This window comes from Pseudophryne corroboree, chromosome 2 (assembly GCF_028390025.1).
Source record: "Pseudophryne corroboree isolate aPseCor3 chromosome 2, aPseCor3.hap2, whole genome shotgun sequence".
Taxonomy (NCBI): Eukaryota; Metazoa; Chordata; class Amphibia; order Anura; family Myobatrachidae; genus Pseudophryne; species Pseudophryne corroboree.
In genome coordinates this window covers 459,321,991-459,336,736 of record NC_086445.1, presented here as the reverse complement: position 1 = coordinate 459,336,736, position 14,746 = coordinate 459,321,991, and positions in this window count along the sequence as shown.

Genomic DNA, 14,746 nt, shown 5'->3' with positions numbered 1-14,746 from the left:
TTTACAGTATTTGTATTTTTCCACCTGATAGTGTTAACATTCTCAGTACATAATTGGCCATGTGGTGCCTCAGTGAATATCTTGGAAATGCTTCCATATGGCTTAGAGTACATGGGCTTGTGGATGATGGTTGTATCCTCAGTTTTATGTTGCACTGTGTTTGTTGTTGTTATTATTATTATTATTATTATTGTTGTTGTAATTGATTTTGTTAAATTTCAACATCTATACTAAATACACAGAATATACATTTAGAAAAGTCTCTCTGCTAAGCAAATCCCTTGGGTGGCTTTGTGGTTATGCTTCCTTCCCACAATTAAGATGGTGATTGCAGGGTCACTGGTTCAAATCCTGGGTTTAGCTGGTGTTTACTGTATGTGTCATTTTCCACCTGATAGTGTTTACAGTCTCAGTACATAATTGGCCATGTGGTACCTTGGAAATGCTTCCATATGGCTTAGAGTACATGGGCTTGTAGATGATGGTTTTAGCCTCAGTTTTATGTTGCACTGTGTTTGTTATTATTATTATTATTATTGTAATTGATTTTGTTAAATTTCAACATCTATACCAAGTGGATAGGCTTCCAACCCATAGTGAAAATGGTGCATGCAGGGTCACTGGTTCGAATCCAAGGTTCGACTGGTGTTTACAGTATTTGTATTTTTCCACCTGATAGTGTTAACATTCTCAGTAAATAATTGCCCATGTGGTGCCTCAGTGAGTACCTTGGAAATGCTTCCATATGGCTTAGAGTACATGTGCTTGTGGATGATGGTTGTATCCTCAGTTTTATGCTGCACTGTTTGTTGTTATTATTATTATTATTATTATTATTATTATTGTAATTGATTTTGTTAAATTTCAACATCTATACTAAATACACAGAAAATACATTGAGAAAAGTCTCTCTGCTAAACAAAACCTCTTTGGGAGGCTCCATAGCCAAGTGGTTAGGCTACTTTCCCACAGTGAAAATGGTGCTTGAAGGGTCACTGGTGTTCAAAGTATTTGTAATTTTCCACCTGATAGTGTTAACAGTCTCAGTACATAATTGGCCACGTGGTGCTTTGGAAATGCTTCCATATGGCTTAGAGTACATGGGCTTGTGGATGATGGTTGTATCCTCAGTTTTATGTTGCACTGTGTTTGTTATTATTATTATTATTATTATTATTATTATTATTATTATTATTTTATTATTATTATTGTAATTGATTTTGTTAAATTTCAACATCTATACTAAATACACAGAATATACATTTAGAATAGTCTCTATGCTAAGCAAAACCATTTGGATTCTCCATAGCCAAGAGGATAGTGTTCACTCCCACAGTAAAGATGGTGCTTGTAGGGTTACTGGTTTAACTGGTGTTAACAGTATTTGTCATTTTCAACCTGATAGTGTTTACAGTCTCAGTACATAATTGGCCATGTGGTGCTTTGGAAATGCTTCCATATGGCTTAGAGTACTTGGACTTGTAGATGATAGTTGTATCCTCAGTTTTATGTTACACTGTGTTTGTTATTATTATTATTATTATTATTATAATTGTTTTTGTTAAATTTCAACATCTATACTAAGTGGATAGGCTTCTAACCCACAGTGAAGATGGTGCATGCAGGGTCACTGGTTCGAATCCAAGGTTCGACTGGTGTTTACAGTATTTGTATTTTTCCACCTGATAGTGTTAACATTCGCAGTACATAATTGGCCATGTGGTGCCTCAGTGAATATCTTGGAAATGCTTCCATATGGCTTAGAGTACATGGGCTTGTGGATGATGGTTGTATTCTCAGTTTTATGTTGCACTGTGTTTGTTAATATTATTATTATTATTATTATTATTATTATTATTTTTATTGTAATTGATTTTGTTAAATTTCAACATCTATACGAAATACACAGAATATACATTTAGAAAATTTTTTTTGCTAAGCAAAACCCTTGGAAATGCTTCCATATGGCTTAGAGTACATGGGCTTGTGGATGATGGTTGTATCCTCAGTATTATGTTGCACTTTGTTTGTTATTATTATTATTATTATTATTATTATTATTATTATTATTGTAATTGATTTTGTTAAAGTTCAACATTTATACTAAATACACTGAATATACATTGAGAAAAGTCTCTCTGCTAAGCACCCTCTTAGGAGTCTCTAAAGCCAAATGGTTAGGCTTCCTACCCCCAATGAAAATGTTGCTTGCAGGGTCACTGTTTCGAAACCAAGGTTCAGCTGGTGTTTACAGTATTTGTCATTTTCCACCTGATAGTTTTAACAGTCTCAGTACAAAATTGGCCATGTTTTGCCTCAGAGAGTACCTTGGAAATGCTTCCATATGGCTTAGAGTACATGGGCCTGTGGATGATGGTTGTATCCTCAGTTTTATGTTGCACTGTGTTTGTTATTATTATTATTATTATTATTATTATTATTATTATTATTATTGTAATTGATTTTGTTAAATTTCAACATCTATACTAAATACACAGAATATACATTTAGAAAAGTCTCTCTGCTAAGGAAAACCCTTGGGAGGCTCCGTAGTCAGGTGGCTAGGCTTCCTATCCACCATGAAGATGGTGATTGCAGGGTCACTGGTTCAAATCCTGGGTTTGGCTGGTGTTTTCTGTATTTGTCATTTTCCACCTGATAATGTTAACAGTCTCAGTACATAATTGGCCATGTGGTTCCTTGGAAATGCTTTCATATGGCTTAGAGTACATGGGCTTGTGGATGATGGTTGTATACTCAGTTTTATGTTTCACTGTGTTTTTTATTATTATTTATTATTATTATTGTAATTGATTTTGTTAAAGTTCAACATCTATACTAAACACACAGAATATACATTGAGAAAAGTCTCTCTGCTAAACAAAACTATCGGGAGGCTCCATAGCCAAGTGGTTAGGCTTCCCGCCCACGGTAATAATGGTGCTTGCAGCATCACTGGTTCGAATTCTCAGATTCAACTGGTATTCTCAGTATTTGTAATTTTCCACCTGATAGTGTGAAGTCTCAGTATGTAATTGGACATGTGGTGCCTCAGTGAGTACCATGTAAATGCTTCCATATGGCTTAGAGTACATGTGCTGGTGAATGATGGTTGTATCCTCAGTTTTATGCTGCACTGTGTTTGTTATTATTATTGTTATTGTTATTATTATTATTATTGTAATTGTTTTGTTAAAGTTCAACATCTATACTAAGTACACAGAATGTACATTGAGAAAAGTCTCTCTGCTAAGCAAAACCCTCGGGAGGCTCCATAGCCAAGTGGTTAGGATTCCCACCTACAATGATAATGTTGTTTGCAGGGTCACTTGGTCGAATCCTGGATTCAACTGGTATTGACAGTATTTGTAATTTTCCACCTTATAGTTTTAACAGTTTCAGTACATAATTGGCCATGTGGTGCCTCAGTGAGTACCTTGGAAATGCTTCCATATGGCTTAGAGTACATGGGCTTGTGGCTACTCCATAGCCAAGTGGTTAGGCTTCTTTCCCACAGTGAATATAATGATTGCAGGGTCATTGGTTTTCAAAGTGTTTGTAATTTTCCACCTGATAGTGTTAACAGTCTCAGTCCATTATTGGCCATGTGGTGCTTTGGAAATGCTTCCATATGGCTTAGAGTACATGGGCTTAAAAATGATAATTGTATCCTCAGTTTTATGTTGCACTGTGTTTGATTATTATTATTATTATTATTATTATTATTATTATTGATTTGTTAAATTTCAACATCTATACTTAATACACAGAATATACATTTAGAAAAGTCTCTATGCTAAACAAAACCATTGGGATGCTCCATAGCCAATGGGTTAGTCTTCCCGCCCACAGTGAAGATGGTTCTTGTAGGGTCACTGGTTTGACTGGTGTTTACAGTATTTGTCATTTTCAACCTGATAGTGTTAAAAGTCTCAATACATAATTGGCCATGTGGTGCTTTGGAAATACTTCCATATTGCTTAGAGTACATGGGCTTGTAGATGATATTTGTATCCTCAGTTTTATGTTGCACTGTGTTTGTTATTATTATTATTATTATTATTGTAATTGATTTTGTTAAATTTCAACATCTATACCAAGTGGATAGGCTTCCAACCCACAGTGAAGATGGTGCATGCAGGGTCACTGGTTCGAATCCAAGGTTCGTCTGGTGTTTACAGTATTTGTCTTTTTCCACCTGATAGTGTTAATAGTCTCAGTGCATAATTGGCCATGTGGTGCCTCAGTGAGTACCTTGGAAATGCTTCCATATGGCTTAGAGTACATGGGCCTGTGGATGATGGTTGTATCCTCAGTTTTATGTTGCACTGTGTTTATTTTATTATTATTATTATTAATTTTGTTAAATTTCAACATCTATACTAAATACACAGAAAATACATTGCGAAAAGTCTCTCTGCTAAACAAAAATGTCGGGAGGCTCCATTGCCAAGTGGTTAGGCTTCTTTCCCACAGTGAAGATGGTGATTGCAGGGTCACTGGCTCGAATCCTGGGTTTGATTGGTGTTTACAGTATTTGTCATTTTCAAACTGATAGTGTTAACAATCTCAGTACATAATTGGCCATGTGGTGCCTTGGAAATGCTTCCATATGGTTTAGAGCACATGGGCTTGTGGATGATGGTTGTATCCTCAGTTTTATGTTGCACTGTGTTTATTATTATTATTATTATTATTATTATAATTGATTTTGTTAAATTTCAACATCTATACTAAATACACAGAAAATATATTGAGAAAAGTCTCTCTGCTTAACAATACCTCTTCAGGAGGCTCCATAGCCAAGTGGTTAGGCTTCTTTCCCACAGTGAAGATGGTGCTTGAAGGGTCACTGGTTCGACTGGTGTTCAAAGTATTTGTAATTTTCCACCTGATTGTGTTAACAGTCTCAGTACATAATTGGCCATGTGGTGCTTTGGAAATGCTTTGTCGAAGTCAAAAATATTACATAAAAAGAACATCCAAACTACACACATCTAAGTCTCTATATTTGCAAATACGCGCAGCGAGCACAGCAATATATGGTAACACACGCGTTTACACGGACATGCCACAGAGATGGATTACACACTTATTTCATACAGTACATAATTATAATAATATCAAGCGCCAGACATCATGATGATTAAAATTATATAATGAAGTATTGTCATGTATGTGAATTATTTGAACGAAACCAGATACACCTGTCATATTTGGTATTAAAGCAAGCAGATTAATGTGTAAATTCATTTGATACTTGTTATTAAGTTGTAGGACATTGCAACAAATAATTATGATTAAATGTATAAAAGCTAAAATCTCTTTTATTAGAACAATATATATTCCAAACAGGTAGTGGACAGGAAGCTCAGGCCAACCCCTTTGGACGTCCCCAAGGCTGAACCTGATTAGCATATACAAAGAGACTAGTGAATCATCATGAATGAGTAAGTTCCCTCCCCCAAAAAACTAGATAACACATTGCTGATCACACAGGAGCTCAGTTCCTGTTTTGGTCTCAGCGTAAGATGAAGACCCAGCATGATTTTAGAGAGAGAGAGAGAGAGAGAGACATAAGCAATGAGGGAATGGTATTGTATTGCTGGCATGTAACTGTATGTAACTGTAACTGTATTTAACTGTACGTATTAACTGCTTACTGTATGAGTTGTAACTATAGGTATACTGTACATTGTAATATAGTGAATCCATATCCTTTTAATAACAAATATATACATCAATGAGCTTTGGAACTCAGATAATGTGTGAGTGCATTGTTTTCTCTTATGGGATGCAGTGTTTTGCAATGTACAGCGCACTTTTATTGTATATGGTAATAAGATGCGCCTGGCGTCTGCAATATATATTAGAGCGAGCATTTTAAATATTTGTGAGAAAGCAATTTGGCATTCACTGATGGGAACTCGTCCGGGATATCATGGTCTTAATGATGCACTGTACATTACAAACACGGCTGTAATCGACCGGCTCCGATGGACGCATCGCGATGCTGATGAAAATAACATCCACATGTATTGTTGTGATATCAGTAAGCCAATGATATGAAATTTCAAGGGACAATGCGTTTCTCATAATATTTAAGGTGCTAAAATGTATTTTTATTGTTGCAAAACAAAGTTAAAATAAGTCATATTGTGTTTGATTCGGATTGGATTGTTTATCTGTTAAGTAGGTAAAAGTACATTTAAAAGTTGCTGCATACCCTTGATATAGTTTTTTTTTTTAACTCAGGCCTAAATTAACTTCTGGTGCTTGTATAATATGTGATTTCTTTGTGACAAAGAAAGCCGCATGGTCTGTCCTCCATTTTATACTAACCACATGGCCTGTCCACCATTTTGTGTAAACCTCATGCATGTGGAAGGGGGAGGAGCAGTGTTTGGCTGGTGTTTTCTGTATTTGTCATTTTCCACCTGATAGTGTTAACAGTCTCAGTACATGATTGGCCATGTGGTTCCTTGGAAATGCTTCCATATGGCTTAGAGTACATGGGCTTGTGGATGATGGTTGTATACTCAGTTTTATGTTTCACTGTGTTTGTTGTTATTATTATTATTTTTATTATTGTAATTGATTTTGTTAAAGTTTAACATCTATACTAAATACACAGAATATCCATTGAGAAAAGTCTCTCTGCTAAACAACAATATTGGGAGGCTCCATAGCTAAGTGGTTAGGCTTCCCGCACACGGCGAAAATGGTGCTTGCAGCGTCACTGTTTCGAATTCTCGCATTCGTATGGTATTCTCAGTATTTGTATTTTTCTACCTGATAATGTGAACAGTCTCAGTACATAATTGGCGCCTCAGTGAGTACCTTGTAAATGCTTCAATATGGTTTAGAGTACATGTGCTTGTGGATGATGGTTGTATCCTCAGTTTTATGCTGCACTGTGTTTGTTATTATTATTATTATTATTATTATTATTGTTATTATTATTATTATTATTATTATTGTAATTGATTTTGTTAAAGTTCAACATCTATACTAAATACACAGAATGTACATTGAGAAAACTCTCTCTGCTAAGCAAAACCATCGGGAGGCTCCATAGCCAAGTGGTTAGGATGCCTACCCAAAATGAAAATGTTGTTTCCAGGGTCACTTGGTCAAATCCTGGATTCGACTGGTATTGACAGTATTTGTAATTTTCCACCTGATAGTTTTTACAGTTTAAGTACATAATTGGCCATGTGGTGCCTCAGTGAGAACCTTGGAAATGCTTCCATATGGCTTAGAGTACATGGGCTTGTGGATGATGGTTGAATAGTCAGTTTTATGTTGCACTGTGTTTGTTGTTATTATTATTATTATTATTATTATTATTATTGTAATTGATTTTGTTAAATTTCAACATCTATACTAAATACACAGAATATACATTTAGAAAAGTCTCTCTGCTAAGCTAAATCCTTTGGAGGCTCCGTAGTCAAGGGGTTAGGCTTCCCACCCACAATGAAGATGGTGTTTGCAGGGTCACTGCGTTCGAATCCTGGGTTTGACTGGTGTTTACAGTATTTGTCATTTTCCACCTGATAGTTTTAACAGTCTCAGTACATAATTGGCCATGTGGTGCCTTGTAAATGCTTCCATATGGCTTAGAGTACATGGGCTTGTGGATGATGGTTGTATCCTCAGTTTTATGTTGCACTGTGATTATTATTATTATTATTATTATTGATTTTGTTAAATTTCAACATTTATACTAAATACACAGAAAATACATTGAGAAAAGTCTCTCTGCTAAACAAAACCTCTTCGGGAGGCTCCATAGCCAAGTGGTTAGGCTACTTTCCCACAGTGAAAATGGTGCTTGAAGGGTCACTGGTGTTCAAAGTTTTTGTAATTTTCCACCAGATAATGTTAACAGTCTCAGTACATAATTGGCCATGTGGTGCTTTGGAAATGCTTTCATATGGCTTAGAGTACATGGGCTTGTGGATGATGGTTTTAGCCTCAGTTTTATGTTGCACTGTGTTTGTTATTATTATTATTATTATTATTATTATTATTGTAATTGATTTTGTTAAATTTCAACATCTATACTAAATACACAGAATATACATTGAGAAAAGTCTCTCTGATAACCAAAGCCCTTGGGAGGCTCTGTAACCAAATGGTTAGGCTTCCCGCCCACAGTAAAAATGGTGCTTGCAGCGTTTCTGGTTTAAATATCTTGTTCGACTGGTGTTTACAGTATTTGTTTTTTTCCACCTGAAAGTGTTAACAGTATCAGTACATAATTGGCCATGTGGTGCCTTGGAAATGCTTCTATATGGCTAAGAGTACATGGGCTTGTGGATGATGTTTTTAGCCTCAGTTTTATGTTGCACTGTGTTTATTATTATTATTATTATTGTAATTGATTTTGTTAAATTTCAACATCTATATCAAGTGCATAGGCTTCCAACCAACAGGGAAGATGGTGCATGCAGGGTCACTGGTTCGAATCCAAGGTTCGACTGGTGTTTACAGTATTTGTATTTTTCCACCTGATAGTGTTAACATTCTCAGTACATAATTGGCCATGTGGTGCCTCAGTGAATATCTTGGAAATGCTTCCATATGGCTTAGAGTACATGGGCTTGTGGATGATGGTTGTATCCTCAGTTTTATGTTGCACTGTGTTTGTTGTTGTTATTATTATTATTATTATTATTGTTGTTGTAATTGATTTTGTTAAATTTCAACATCTATACTAAATACACAGAATATACATTTAGAAAAGTCTCTCTGCTAAGCAAATCCCTTGGGTGGCTTTGTGGTTATGCTTCCTTCCCACAATTAAGATGGTGATTGCAGGGTCACTGGTTCAAATCCTGGGTTTAGCTGGTGTTTACTGTATGTGTCATTTTCCACCTGATAGTGTTTACAGTCTCAGTACATAATTGGCCATGTGGTACCTTGGAAATGCTTCCATATGGCTTAGAGTACATGGGCTTGTAGATGATGGTTTTAGCCTCAGTTTTATGTTGCACTGTGTTTGTTATTATTATTATTATTATTATTATTGTAATTGATTTTGTTAAATTTCAACATCTATACCAAGTGGATAGGCTTCCAACCCATAGTGAAAATGGTGCATGCAGGGTCACTGGTTCGAATCCAAGGTTCGACTGGTGTTTACAGTATTTGTATTTTTCCACCTGATAGTGTTAACATTCTCAGTAAATAATTGCCCATGTGGTGCCTCAGTGAGTACCTTGGAAATGCTTCCATATGGCTAAGAGTACATGGGCCTGCGGATGATGGTTGTATCCTCAGTTTTATGTTGCACTGTGTTTGTTATTATTATTATTATTATTATTATTATTATTGTAATTGATTTTGTTAAATTTCAACATCTATACTAAATACACAGAATATACATTTAGAAAAGTCTCTCTGCTAAGGAAAACCCTAGGGAGGCTCTGTAGTCAGGTGGCTAGGCTTCCTATCCACCATGAAGATGGTGATTGCAGGGTCACTGGTTCAAATCCTGGGTTTGGCTGGTGTTTTCTGTATTTGTCATTTTCCACCTGATAATGTTAACAGTCTCAGTACATAATTGGCCATGTGGTTCCTTGGAAATGCTTTCATATGGCTTAGAGTACATGGGCTTGTGGATGATGGTTGTATACTCAGTTTTATGTTTCACTGTGTTTTTTATTATTATTTATTATTATTATTATTGTAATTGATTTTGTTAAAGTTCAACATCTATACTAAACACACAAAATATACATTGAGAAAAGTCTCTCTGCTAAACAAAACTATCGGGAGGCTCCATAGCCAAGTGGTTAGGCTTCCCGCCCACGGTAAAAATGGTGCTTGCAGCATCACTGGTTCGATTTCTCAGATTCAACTGGTATTCTCAGTATTTGTAATTTTCCACCTGATAGTGTGAAGTCTCAGTATGTAATTGGACATGTGGTGCCTCAGTGAGTACCATGTAAATGCTTCCATATGGCTTAGAGTACATGTGCTGGTGAATGATGGTTGTATCCTCAGTTTTATGCTGCACTGTGTTTGTTATTATTATTGTTATTGTTATTATTATTATTATTATTATTATTGTAATTGTTTTGTTAAAGTTCAACATCTATACTAAGTACACAGAATGTACATTGAGAAAAGTCTCTCTGCTAAGCAAAACCCTCGGGAGGCTCCATAGCCAAGTGGTTAGGATTCCCACCTACAATGATAATGTTGTTTGCAGGGTCACTTGGTCGAATCCTGGATTCAACTGGTATTGACAGTATTTGTAATTTTCCACCTTATAGTTTTAACAGTTTCAGTACATAATTGGCCATGTGGTGCCTCAGTGAGTACCTTGGAAATGCTTCCATATGGCTTAGAGTACATGGGCTTGTGGATGATGGTTGTATCCTCAGTTTTATGTTGCACTGTGTTTTTTATTATTATTATTATTATTATTATTATTATTATTATTATTATTAATATTGATTTTGTAAATTTCAACATCTATACTAAATACACAGAATATACATTTAGAAAAGTCTCTTTGCTAAGCAAAATCCTTGGGAGGCTCCGTAGTCAAGTGGTTAGGCTTCCCCCCACAATGAAGATGGCGATTGCAGGGTCACTGCATTCGAATCCTGGGTTTGACTGGTGTTTACAGTATTTATCATTTTCCACCTGATAGTTTTAACAGTCTCAGTACATAATTGGCCATGTGGTGACTTGGAAATGCTTCCATATGGCTTAGAGTACATGGGCTTGTGGATGATGGTTGTATCCTCAGTTTTATGTGTTTATTATTATTATTATTATTATTATTATAATTATTATTATTAATATTATTATTATTATTATTATTATTATTATTATTGTAATTGATTTTATTAAATTTCAACATCTATACTAAATACACAGAAAATACATTGAGAAAAGTCTCTCTGCTAAACAAACTGTTGGGAGGCTCCATAGCCAAGTGGTTAGGCTTCCCACCCACGGTAAAAATGGTTCTTGCAGCGTCATTGGTTCAAATTCTCAGATTTGACTGGTATTCTCAGTATTTGTAATTTTCCACCCGATAGTGTGAACAGTCTCAGTACATAATTGGACATGTGGTGCCTCAGTGAGTACTTTGGAAATGCTTCCATATGGCTTAGAGTACATGTGCTTGTGGATGATGGTTGTATCCTCAGTTTTATGCTGCACTGTTTGTTATTATTATTATTATTATTATTATTATTGTAATTGATTTTGTTAAATTTCAACATCTATACTAAATACACAGAAAATACATTGAGAAAAGTCTCTCTGCTAAACAAAACCTCTTTGGGAGGCTCCATAGCCAAGTGGTTAGGCTACTTTCCCACAGTGAAAATGGTGCTTGAAGGGTCACTGGTGTTCAAAGTATTTGTAATTTTCCACCTGATAGTGTTAACAGTCTCAGTACATAATTGGCCACGTGGTGCTTTGGAAATGCTTCCATATGGCTTAGAGTACATGGGCTTGTGGATGATGGTTGTATCCTCAGTTTTATGTTGCACTGTGTTTGTTATTATTATTATTATTATTATTATTATTATTATTATTTTATTATTATTATTGTAATTGATTTTGTTAAATTTCAACATCTATACTAAATACACAGAATATACATTTAGAATAGTCTCTATGCTAAGCAAAACCATTTGGATTCTCCATAGCCAAGAGGATAGTGTTCACTCCCACAGTAAAGATGGTGCTTGTAGGGTTACTGGTTTAACTGGTGTTAACAGTATTTGTCATTTTCAACCTGATAGTGTTTACAGTCTCAGTACATAATTGGCCATGTGGTGCTTTGGAAATGCTTCCATATGGCTTAGAGTACTTGGACTTGTAGATGATAGTTGTATCCTCAGTTTTATGTTACACTGTGTTTGTTGTTATTATTATTATTATTATTATTATTATAATTGTTTTTGTTAAATTTCAACATCTATACTAAGTGGATAGGCTTCTAACCCACAGTGAAGATGGTGCATGCAGGGTCACTGGTTCGAATCCAAGGTTCGACTGGTGTTTACAGTATTTGTATTTTTCCACCTGATAGTGTTAACATTCGCAGTACATAATTGGCCATGTGGTGCCTCAGTGAATATCTTGGAAATGCTTCCATATGGCTTAGAGTACATGGGCTTGTGGATGATGGTTGTATTCTCAGTTTTATGTTGCACTGTGTTTGTTAATATTATTATTATTATTATTATTATTATTATTATTATTATTTTTATTGTAATTGATTTTGTTAAATTTCAACATCTATACGAAATACACAGAATATACATTTAGAAAAGTCTTTTTGCTAAGCAAAACCCTTGGAAATGCTTCCATATGGCTTAGAGTACATGGGCTTGTGGATGATGGTTGTATCCTCAGTATTATGTTGCACTTTGTTTGTTATTATTATTATTATTATTATTATTATTATTGTAATTGATTTTGTTAAAGTTCAACATTTATACTAAATACACTGAATATACATTGAGAAAAGTCTCTCTGCTAAGCACCCTCTTAGGAGTCTCTAAAGCCAAATGGTTAGGCTTCTTACCCCCAATGAAAATGTTGCTTGCAGGGTCACTGTTTCGAAACCCAGGTTCAGCTGGTGTTTACAGTATTTGTCATTTTCCACCTGATAGTTTTAACAGTCTCAGTACAAAATTGGCCATGTTTTGCCTCAGAGAGTACCTTGGAAATGCTTCCATATGGCTTAGAGTACATGGGCCTGTGGATGATGGTTGTATCCTCAGTTTTATGTTGCACTGTGTTTGTTATTATTATTATTATTATTATTATTATTATTGTAATTGATTTTGTTAAATTTCAACATCTATACTAAATACACAGAATATACATTTAGAAAAGTCTCTCTGCTAAGGAAAACCCTTGGGAGGCTCCGTAGTCAGGTGGCTAGGCTTCCTATCCACCATGAAGATGGTGATTGCAGGGTCACTGGTTCAAATCCTGGGTTTGGCTGGTGTTTTCTGTATTTGTCATTTTCCACCTGATAATGTTAACAGTCTCAGTACATAATTGGCCATGTGGTTCCTTGGAAATGCTTTCATATGGCTTAGAGTACATGGGCTTGTGGATGATGGTTGTATACTCAGTTTTATGTTTCACTGTGTTTTTTATTATTATTTATTATTATTATTGTAATTGATTTTGTTAAAGTTCAACATCTATACTAAACACACAGAATATACATTGAGAAAAGTCTCTCTGCTAAACAAAACTATCGGGAGGCTCCATAGCCAAGTGGTTAGGCTTCCCGCCCACGGTAATAATGGTGCTTGCAGCATCACTGGTTCGAATTCTCAGATTCAACTGGTATTCTCAGTATTTGTAATTTTCCACCTGATAGTGTGAAGTCTCAGTATGTAATTGGACATGTGGTGCCTCAGTGAGTACCATGTAAATGCTTCCATATGGCTTAGAGTACATGTGCTGGTGAATGATGGTTGTATCCTCAGTTTTATGCTGCACTGTGTTTGTTATTATTATTGTTATTGTTATTATTATTATTATTATTGTAATTGTTTTGTTAAAGTTCAACATCTATACTAAGTACACAGAATGTACATTGAGAAAAGTCTCTCTGCTAAGCAAAACCCTCGGGAGGCTCCATAGCCAAGTGGTTAGGATTCCCACCTACAATGATAATGTTGTTTGCAGGGTCACTTGGTCGAATCCTGGATTCAACTGGTATTGACAGTATTTGTAATTTTCCACCTTATAGTTTTAACAGTTTCAGTACATAATTGGCCATGTGGTGCCTCAGTGAGTACCTTGGAAATGCTTCCATATGGCTTAGAGTACATGGGCTTGTGGCTACTCCATAGCCAAGTGGTTAGGCTTCTTTCCCACAGTGAATATAATGATTGCAGGGTCATTGGTTTTCAAAGTGTTTGTAATTTTCCACCTGATAGTGTTAACAGTCTCAGTCCATTATTGGCCATGTGGTGCTTTGGAAATGCTTCCATATGGCTTAGAGTACATGGGCTTAAAAATGATAATTGTATCCTCAGTTTTATGTTGCACTGTGTTTGATTATTATTATTATTATTATTATTATTGATTTGTTAAATTTCAACATCTATACTTAATACACAGAATATACATTTAGAAAAGTCTCTATGCTAAACAAAACCATTGGGATGCTCCATAGCCAATGGGTTAGTCTTCCCGCCCACAGTGAAGATGGTTCTTGTAGGGTCACTGGTTTGACTGGTGTTTACAGTATTTGTCATTTTCAACCTGATAGTGTTAAAAGTCTCAATACATAATTGGCCATGTGGTGCTTTGGAAATACTTCCATATTGCTTAGAGTACATGGGCTTGTAGATGATATTTGTATCCTCAGTTTTATGTTGCACTGTGTTTGTTATTATTATTATTATTATTATTATTATTATTATTATTGTAATTGATTTTGTTAAATTTCAACATCTATACCAAGTGGATAGGCTTCCAACCCACAGTGAAGATGGTGCATGCAGGGTCACTGGTTCGAATCCAAGGTTCGTCTGGTGTTTACAGTATTTGTCTTTTTCCACCTGATAGTGTAAATAGTCTCAGTGCATAATTGGCCATGTGGTGCCTCAGTGAGTACCTTGGAAATGCTTCCATATGGCTTAGAGTACATGGGCCTGTGGATGATGGTTGTATCCTCAGTTTTATGTTGCACTGTGTTTATTTTATTATTATTATTATTAATTTTGTTAAATTTCAA